Source organism: Lactuca virosa, chromosome 6 (genome assembly GCF_052849685.1).
Source record: "Lactuca virosa cultivar CGN04683 chromosome 6, Lactuca_virosa_CGN04683_v6, whole genome shotgun sequence".
Taxonomy (NCBI): domain Eukaryota; kingdom Viridiplantae; phylum Streptophyta; class Magnoliopsida; order Asterales; family Asteraceae; genus Lactuca; species Lactuca virosa.
Genome location: NC_136431.1, coordinates 155,410,223 through 155,421,370, shown reverse-complemented (window position 1 = coordinate 155,421,370; position 11,148 = coordinate 155,410,223).

The window sequence follows — 11,148 nt, the reverse complement described above, 5'->3', positions numbered from 1 at the left end:
CCCTAAGACCGGATACCAGAGTGTGTATGTATGTTTTTGTATCATCAAATTAGTATATGTATTCCGTAAATTTATAATGGAGTTATTCTCTATATGAGTCGTTATAACCATACTTAATAATGACTTATCCGCCTGTCATAACGTTTTTCAGACGCTAACTTGTTTAAGGTAAGGTTTGTCACCCTAGATTGGCCTAGTCTAGCTGTAGCGATCAGCACAGGTGTGGGGTGTCATCCCCGTATAGATCTATACACAAACTCCCGCTCTCCCTCCAGGAGACTCTGGTTATAACTACAGGCTTACGGTTGTACACTAGATAGGTATGAATGAATAAAATGTCTCACAAGAGCCTTAACTGAATTTACGCGAATATTGTATTACACTATGTAACGCAGTGAAAAATGTTATGTGTATGTTTTAAGTCTACTGGGCCCAACCAGCATGTAAATGGGCCACAAAGGCCCAAATAACATATAATGTATACTACAGGCCCAATAAGCATGTAATTGGACCACAAAGGCCCAATAGACATGTAAGGTGTATTCCAGGCCCACTTAAACATGCAAATGGGCCACTAAGGCCCAATGAGCATGTAAGGTATATTCCGACCCAATTAAAAGTGTAATTGGCGTATTTAGTCCGTTTGTTATTACGTCGGTTATTTAAACTCAATTGTTTACCAAAATGACTTAAAAAGGCCCACTTTTTGTAGTAATGACATTTTTGGTCCATAAAACCGAAAATTTACAATAAAGGCACATTTTTGGTAAAAATGACACTTTAAGTCCCTTAAGACCAAAAGTTTACATTTAGGGGCTTGTTTCAAAATAAGATGAAATTTTTAGCCCACTTTTATTAGAAATAACATTTTCGGCCCAATTTTATGAAAATTGGCATTTCCAACCCTTTTAACAGAAAATTAACATTTTTGGCTCAAATTTGTTTAAAATGACAATTAAATCCACCAAAACTCAAAAATTTACAAATTTAGCCCATGAAACCGTGAAGGCCCAATTTGAGGCCCATTTTGTGAAAATTTACACTTTGGCCCTTTTAAAACTATGAACTTCATAAAAATCCATTTTTTTTATTTAAAAATGACCCATTTTGGTCCTCTTAGAACCGTGAGTTACATAAGAATCTCACTTTTTGTTTATTTTGTCAAAAGTGACCCTTTTCAAGATTTTATTCAGTTTTTCAAACGTCATTAACATGTTTAATCCTTTCATCTTCATGATAAGTTGCATAAAGTGTTTTGATTTACAAACATCACCATATTTTTGTTGACCTTTCGAAATTTTATGAAGTTTCAACATATAAACACAACATATAACATGGAAGGCACACATAATCATGCATAAACACATAGATCTAACACAAAGAAACTTGTATCCTCCCCCAAAACATAGTAAAACTGAAATTAAAGGGGTGTGAACTCACTTTGGGGTTTGGATTGGTTTTTTATGAAGAGATATGAGGAGATGATGTTGTTTTCGGCCTAGCTTACTTCCTTGATGAGTTCTTTGAATTCTAGGGGATTTAAGATGCATAAATCACGATTTGAAGAGTTAATGAGTACTAAGTGTAACATAAACATGAATTTAAACTCTTTGAGTGGAAGTAGCTTACCAAAAATGGATGAATCTCAATGGAGTATCCTTAGACTCACACACAAGCACACACGATTTTCTTGGAGGAAAAAGGGAGGTTTCTTGAGAGTTCTTAGAGGATTTTAGAGATTGAAATGGATGAAGTGGGGAGGGTGGTGGGATCTTTCGGCCGTAAATAGAGAGGAAGGAGGAGAGAGGATCAAAATGGTTAATACATGTAGGTTTATTCATAGAGATATGGGGGTTATTAGCTTGGAAAACCATTAAATAATAATTAGGTGTCAAGTTATTTAGATAACCTCATTTTCTCTTCTTTTTTTTTTAAAAAAACTGAGAATGTGTGAGAGAATGAAAGAAGAGAGTGTATTGGACTTAGGATAAAAATGTAGCTTAAAACACAATGGCCCAATAGAGGTTTTTCGATCCATGTAGGCCCACACATGAGTTTACGGCCCAAAATGTTAAAAGGAATGGGTTTTCGGCCCATTACAATTAACCATGTGGTTTTAGGCCCAATAAAGCCCATGAAAAGACGTTTTAGGCCCAATAAGGCCCATGAAAAGTCTTATGGACCAAAATGCTATAGTTTAATGAATGTGTGTCCAATTAGGGCCCAAATGAGGACTCTTAGCCCAAAATAATCAAGTGGAGAGTTTATTGGCCCATCAGGCCCAATAAATGATTCCTGGTCCAATAATAGGTTTGAACCAGGAAATTAGGGTTGCAGACCCAAAGTCGAGTGAATGTAATATATTGAATTAGGTTTAGGGATTTTCTGAGTGAGTCTTGATTCGAATAGTTGTTTTTGAATGAGTAATATGTATAACGTCAAACTTGGAGTTACAAGATACAACAAGAGTTGATTACACGTAGACATGAATTTCCTAGCCCACAAATGCTAGTTGTGACATCTTTCAATGGGTACGCAGATAAATGCATCTACTTACTTTCCTTGCATAGTCAACGGTGTTATGTTTATGGTGGTTGGTCTTGACGCACAATGCATAACACAAAACTTTGGGTTTCACTGGAGGGAGTGAATAAACATAAATATTATCGCCAGTTAGAAGAGATTATCCAGTTATATGATCAATGTGGTTTTCTGTTGTACTATTTCATTGCAATAGGTTTGATATGTAACACTCGTTTCCCATATTTGATCATAGTAGGACATAAAAGAGTCAAGGGCATGATTTTTTGGAAAAATCATGTGTCACAACATGACCATAGGATGTTAATGACGTAACAAGCCAAATTGAATAACATGTATATGGATCATTAGTCACGACGTGACATGTATTTGGTCAGGACGTGATAAGGGTTGCAGCCCTAGCCCATGATTGTTTAGGGTTTTCTACGTATTTAAGCACCTTAAACTTGGATTTAGGGTTCATTTCTCAGCCTCTATCTCTCTTAAACCTCAAATACCTTAACCATAGTCCATCATGGTCGTTTTGGCACATTTTTTGGTGGTCTTGGTGTGCTTTGAAGGAAGTAGAAGGAGAGTTGGTGCAAGCCTCTATCTTTATGGTTTATTTTCTTAAATCTAAGTTGTTTTAGTCCCTTTTGGTTCATGGTTTTCATTTGAGTGAATAGATGGAATAAAGTTGGCAACTTTATGGTCCTCCAGAATCCCTATAGCATCATATTTTATAGAACTAAGGATTGTTTGTGGATTGTGAACCTTGCATGAGTTTTAGGTCATTTTCTTTCCTTTTGTCCTAGGTTGGGTAGAGGACAAGCATGGAACATACATGTCCATAACGTTGTCATTTTAATGAACCTCTGGAGTCCCTAAAAGCTTTTTATAAAGTTGGAGTTGAAGTTTTAATAAACTAAGGACTCAAACCATTAAGATTTTGCCTCAAGCATGGGTCACGTCATCGCATGGAGAGTGTCACGACGTGACGATGGAGGATCCCTCGATTATCTTGTCATGTTGTGTTTGTTGGATTAGGTGTCTAAGCCCATAACTATAATTGGTATGTACTTCACCCGATAGTAGCATGGTCCTTTTGGGTTGCCTTCACCGGAGCAATTTGATAGGATGGATATTTGAGAAAGAGGTTATTTGTGATTTATTAATATATTATAAGAATAATATATTAATTGAGAAATCATATTATTTAATTGGTATTGATCAAGAATTAATTTGGAATTAATTTAGTGATCAAAACAGACTGATTAATTTGTAATATCATTGGCAAAGTCTTAGTGACGTTGGTGCCTAGACATTACAAAAGGTCGTTGCATGATAGTTTAGAATCTAACGCGTTCTAATAGTGGAGAGAATTTGGTATTCTTACACTTATAATAAGGATTTGGAATTGTGAAATGAGGATCATTGGAAATGTGTTCAATTGATCTATTTCACAAAGAAATGACCATAGATAAACATAGTGTGCATGCTTGGAGCATAGGATAACTATTGTTTTAATTCAAATATTAAGTTGGTTAGTCGAAAAGTTATACAATGAATAATATATAATCAATATGGTGATTAAATAATAAGTGTTTTATTTATATTCAAAAGTTTTGAGACCATATTGAACTGGATTATTCTTTTTTTTCACTTCGCATGTTTTACTTCCTAAATAACTATTTTATTCAAACATCCAAGTCAATCATACTTTCGAAGTAAGTAATGAGGTAAGACTGTCATGAATCTAATAGTAGATTGTCTAAGAGTTTAGACATAGCACAAGTTTGTTGTAGTGTTCATGAGTACTCCTAAAATAAGATTTGAGTATTGGATTAAACCCACGTTCACTTGAATCACTTCATGGATTTTATCACGAGTGATTGTGAGACGATAATATCTTATATTCTTGAAACAGAGACATATGAGTTGTAGTTTACAAGTCGGTTGCACATTGATGATACGTAAAACACACCAGTAACTTGGTGTTATAAAACATATTGTTGTGTGTGATTTGATGAGTCAATTGAGCAAGCATATGAGTTGACGTTTATCCATTCCTTTTACCCAATGTGGGATAAAAGCGATATTTGTGGGCCCCTCGATGATTTAGTGATGACACCCTAAGCGCTTGGCCAAGCCTGGACTAAGTTGATGTGTTCAGTTGTAGTCTGATTGTCAGTCGTAATAAGTCGGAAATCGGGAAACAACATATGGACTGAGAGAAAGATTATAATCCATGTCTCACTCCATACGATATCTTGTAGAATGGAGGAATATTTGATCCCTTATCTAAAGGACGCATTACTGATAAGATCAGAGTTCGACAGCGGCTTTTGAGAGCTACGATTGCTAATCGGATTTTGAAGTTACACTGGCAGTTATAGTTATTAGACTTATCCAAGTAGGAGACTGTTGGATTAGGTGTCTAAGCCCATAACTATAATTGGTATGTACTTGACCCGATAGTAGCATGGTCCTTTTGGGTTGCCTTCACCAGAGCAATTTGATAGGATGGATATTTGAGAAAGAGGTTATTTGTGATTTATTAATATATTACAAGAATAATATATTAATTGAGAAATCATATTTTTGTAATTGGTATTGATCAAGAATTAATATGGAATTAATTTAGTGATCAGAAGAGACTGATTAAATTTATAGGGACTGATTAGGTATAAGACAGTCAGTCTTACCGTTAGTAGGCCTCATTCATGAAGCTGGTCTATAAGGGGGTATATGGAAATTGCCTATAAAATGGTGATTGAATGGGTGTCCACTCTCACCCGCCGCTTCCTTGACTAGTGGAGGGTCGTTAGCCGAACGGTTAGGATAGGACACTAATTCTCATTAAAAAGTATAATGATAATTATAAAAGGTAACTAAATGTTTTTCTAAATTCCGAATCTTAGTTACTTTAGGAAAAATGTGAATTTGATGCTAACCCATGAAATTGCACATTGCACCTTATTGGTCGTTAGTGGAGCGTATGTGGTTAACCGGCACACTAATATGTGACTAATGAAGGATGGCAATGGGTATCTCGTACGTTATCATAGATCAATGGAGCGTGTGTGGTTAACTGACACATTGATTAGGTGATAAATGACTTCGGGAGTACCAAGCTAATTTGCATGGTTATTCACACCTTGTTTTTGATCCTCGGTATCCCAGTCACAAACTTGCAGGGCATAATCGATATTAAACATGCCATTGAAAAGTTCAATGAGTCTCTAATGATCTAGAAATTTCATCTAAAACTTAATTCGTTTAAATTTCGTTTTCGTGGTGGAGTTGGTAAATCGTCATTTACCTACCGACAAATAATTTACAATTGGATTACGGCATCCCTCTTCCGAATTGTGAATTATTGTGTTGGGTCCTAGCCTTAATATTTCATTTGGGTGTTATATTAAGGACTAAATCAACTAACTTGAATTTCTCCTTTTTAGAGATGTCTAGTTTTGACAACTATGGTCTTCCCGAATCTTTTGGAAAAAGTTTTCCTCATGAAGATGGTGTTCCACGTTTTGATCAAGGAACTAGAAATTATACTTCACTTCCTCCACCTCCTCCAATTATTCTCTCTGACCCACGTGTTTGTCGACTTGAAAAGTTCAAGGTCACTCAAGCCCTATTGGCAAGCAAACACAAAGATGGAAAGTATGTATATGCTCACGTCTTGGAGATGAAGTTGCATATTGACAGGCTGGGAATGTTAGGTGTCGTTTTCCAAAGAAAGTTGGTTGTTGACTTGGTTCTTTAATCACTTCCCGAGTCGTATGGTCAATTTGTTAAAGACTACTATATGACAGATCGACGTGACCCTTATTGATCTTACATATTTGCTAATTGATGTTGAATCAGCAATGATTTGGCACACTGGTCGAGCAAATTTGAATGGAAGATCTGCATCCCAAATTTCCATGGACCCTAACAATGGAAAAGGTGATAGTCCATAAATGGTTTCTTCTCCTAAGGGAGAGAAATCAGCCATGTCGAAAAGTTTGATCATAAGAGAAAGGCCGAGTCTGAGATGTTCCCATGCGCCATTCCGAAAGAGTCTGTTTGTTTTTATGGCCAAGAGAATGGGCATTGGATGCGAAGATGTCGTATCTACCTAAAGGATCACAAGGATGGTAAAGTCAAAATGTATGACTCTGCTTCAGTTAAGTCCACTATATAATTCTATTAAGTTCCTATTTATAGATTCTTAATACATGATGTGATAAGATTGCATTTTGATGTTTTGTAGGATCAAAGAAAAGAAAGGAAGCTTAAAGGAAAAGCGAGTTGAGTCTGGTCGCGAAGAGATGGATTTCAATCGCATGGTTCGATGATCAGATTCTTGAGCCGCCGTTGAGGAGTTATGATAGATTGCTTAGGGATATTTAGTAACATAGTTTTCATTTGTAATTGCGTTGTAGATCAAATTTTTCCGCATTTTTATAAATAAAGAAAAATTTTGATTTTGCCTTATGATATCCTTGCAATGGCATTTGTGAAAATTGGTGTTTATATTTCTATTAATAGCAATGTTGAATATGGATTTGATTCTTAGTTATATCATTTGTGGTAAAGTGTCATTGTTTACCAAATAAGGAAGGATTCTCTTCACCCAAGTTTCAATTTGACAGAAACTTGGAATCATGTGACTTGTATTGTGTAACGAATGATAATCTTCATTTTTGGGAAATTAAGACTGGTCCCTTATTCACATATGTATGTGAGTCAAGTGAGAGACTTAAGGATCAAGTGCACATTGATGTGTACTGGTCAGATTGTAACATCCGGTTTACCAAGTATATTGTTTTAAGTATTGAATTTAAGGATTTTGGAGGGACTCGACGAGTTGGTGCCTCAACTCGTCGAGTAGGGTCGCGGCTTGGTGATGTGGATAATGAATGGACTTGACGAGTAGGAGAGATGACTCGTCGAGTCAGCGCTCTTGGTAGAAACCCTAATTCTCCCGGGCCTGGGCCTATTTAAAAGCACTTAAGGTCTCCTATTGCGGCTACCCTTCAGAGGAGAAAACCCTAAACGAGTCCTAAGTGCTTTGGGCAAGAAAGAGAGCCATGTTGAGCTTCTTGGTGGGTGCCTTGCAAGGAAGAGGAAGGTTTCAAGCCAAAGGGGTTAGAGGAGGTTGTAGATCCGCGATTTGCAACCAAGGAGCATCAGTTGGAGGTATCAATTGGGACCCCTTTCTTCCCTATTTGAGTAGATCTTTCTTTTGTGGATTAGGGCTTGTATTACCTTCTTGGTGGGGTTTTGAATGCATCAAACCCCTCTTATGAGCTGATAGCATAGATCTGGACCTTGGAGAGTCCAGAGAGTCCGAAAGTGGGAAGCCATGGTGGAGAAACCATTGGGCTTTGAATCTAGGAACCATTAATGGAGTCTTTATGGTTTATAATGCAAAATACACCATGCATGGACATCAAGATCAGACCTTTACGCGACTTTTGGGTAGTAGGAGGTTAGATCTATGAGTTAGAGCTACAGATCTGACCTCAGCTGGCTGAGTGAGTAACCTAATCGACCCAACTCGCCGAGTCCATGGGATAACTCGACGAGTTGTAGCGGGTGTGACCCAGTATGTGACAACCGTCAAATTTCGGTCAAGTCAAAGTCAACAAGTCAAACCGGTCAACTCCAATAACCCTTGTATGTTAGGGTTTACGTTATGTAATCACTATACAATTCGCTATTTTAATGAGAAATCATCATTTGGAAAGTTCATGTGTTTGATTTTCCATAGCCTTAACAGTGCTAAACAACGAACCAAAGCGATAAAACACTATTGCACAATCATCGGGATTGTGTAGGACACTAAATCATGGCTTAAAGGGGGTTTATGGACCTTGCGTTGCGAAGCCGGACACTCAAAAAGATCACAAACGAAACCTCTCTCAATCTCTTTCACTCAATCTCTCTCTATTAAAATCTCTCCCAAATCTCTCCCGAATCTCTCTCAAAAGTTACTTTAACTTTTTGTAATCATTTGGGTCATCTCGACCCTTAACCGGGTCAAAAACCGCTTGAAACGGGGTAAAAACGGGTGAAATAGCCCTAAGGAACCCAAAACCCTCCTATTAGAAGCTTCTCAGCATGCGAGACCGAAGCCTCTCAGCATGCGAGACCGAAGCCGAAGCCAGCATGACAGACCGAAGCCGAAGCTACCGAGACAGAAGCCCCGCATGCGAGCCTGTTGGTACGAAGCCTCGCACCTTCGGCCCCATGCGAGAGGTCTCGCAGATAGCTTGTTTTTCCCGGTTTTCGACTACGACTTCGTTTTAACTCCGTTTTTCATTATTTTAACGTGGGATTTTCACCCAAAACTTTATTTTATAAACTAAGGCCCCAAAATATATAAATCCCCAGGGTTTTTATAAAAATATATTAAAAGAATTAGTGGTTGAACTAATTATTGAGGGAATATTTGCTTTTCCTTATTTTATGACAAAAGCAAACCACCACCACCTCACTCTATGATCAGCCACTCTTTCCCACTACCCCTTGTCACCTTGGTGGACCTTTACACCCAATCTCCAGCTCTTTCCACGTTCTAAGAGCTGGAGAATTGGTCATCTCTCCTCATTCTCATTAACTTCTTTCATTCTACACTTAGCAACCAAAGAACACTCTCCAAAATTCTCTCATCTTTTCTCTCAACTTCAAGAACTTCAAGGCTTTCTCCAGGGATTTCTTTCTTCAATTAGTAAGTATCTTCATCATTCATATAATTATTACACTCCATTCTACTCAAATCATTGATATCTTACACAAATTCCATCTTATTCGGTGTTAGATTCTCGAATCATCAAGACATCTTCTTAGTGTTCTTGGGTTGAACACTTCCTCTCTCTTACTTTCATCTACTGAAACCACATAGGGTGAGTTCATACCCCTACATTTACATGTTTTTCTTAAGTTTTAAGGGGGGAATACAAGTAAAATCATCAAGAACACAATTAAACTTTTTCTATCAGATTACATCAGAAAAGATGAACTTCGATCACGGACTGTTTTGGTCAACTTAAATATTTTAGTTTTCAAAACTGTTCCAGGTGCAAGTAGTTCAAGCTCTTAGCTTTAAAATGGCTACTTGCACATCTCCATATGATTTGTTTTCAATTTATGGTGATTTTTACAAAGCTGCCTATCATTTCAGAGGCAAACCCGGACCAGTCTGTGATTATGGACATTTTCACCTCTGTTAGAGATCACTAAAAATCATGATAAAATTTACGAACAAACTAGACTCATATTCCAAACTCTCAGAATTTGCGGATTTGGATTTGGAGCTTTGATGATTTTTCTATAAATTTTCTAAGAACAGTAACAGAAACTGTATACAACAAAAAGTTGATGTCAATTTCATTTCACCTTGTAACATGTTGAGCAAGGTGTATATCTTTATGTGATTATATGTTATTGCAATATATGACATTTTATCTTAATATTTAGACACACATCAGTTTACAAATGGATTTGGACATATAAAATATAAAGAATAACAAGTGATTATAATCAAAGTACAACCGATACATTCAAACATTTAATAAACTATTTTGAATATAGTTTGCATACATTACTACGTACTACCCTTGGTTGATAAACTATAATAGGTATAGTTTATGATACATTACATAATACATACATTTAAAAAGGGTACATTTATACAAAGGATATTTTCATTAAGCAAGGTACGGCCATACGGTACCAAGTTTTCATAACATGTAATTCCGTTAATGACTTTATGAAACATTACATAACACATACATTTAAAAAGGGTACATTTATACAAAGGATATTTTCATTAAGCAAGGTACGGCCATACGGTACCAAGTTTTCATAACACGTAATTCCGTTAATGACTTTGTGAGACATTTACTTCAAATTACCATTAAGTCATGTATTGTAACCAGAGTCTCCTTGAGGGAGAGCGTGATAGTTGTGTATAGATCTATATTGGGTTTGACAAACCCACACCTAAACTGCATGCAACAGTTAGACCGATAGGTCTGGGGTGACAAATGTCATAACATTTCCGACGCCTGAAGAACGTCGTTTCAGGCCAACTAGGTCATAGCATGGTTATAATAACTCACATGTGGTATTAACAAACATAGAATTTACGGGGATTTCACTAAAATCAAACGAGTTTATGTCGATTTAAACTTGCATTGTTTTACTATAAGGAACGAACACTACTTGTACATTTCGGTCTTTGGGTTTTAAGACTACATTTACACATTAAGGAAAATATTGGATTTTCTGGAACGAACACTACTTTTACAAGAAAAGGCTTTTAATAACTCACATGTGGTATTAACAAACATAGAATTTACGGGGATTTCACTAAAATCAAACGAGTTTATGTCGATTTAAACTTGCATTGTTTTACTATAAGGAACGAACACTACTTGTACATTTCGGTCTTTGGGTTTTAAGACTACATTTACACATTAAGGAAAATATTGGATTTTCTGGAACGAACACTACTTTTACAAGAAAAGGTTTCATAACTACATACAAAAGCTTATGCACTCACCAACTTAATTGTTGACACTCTTTCAAAACTACTTGTATTCTCAGGAAATCACTAAACAGGTAAAC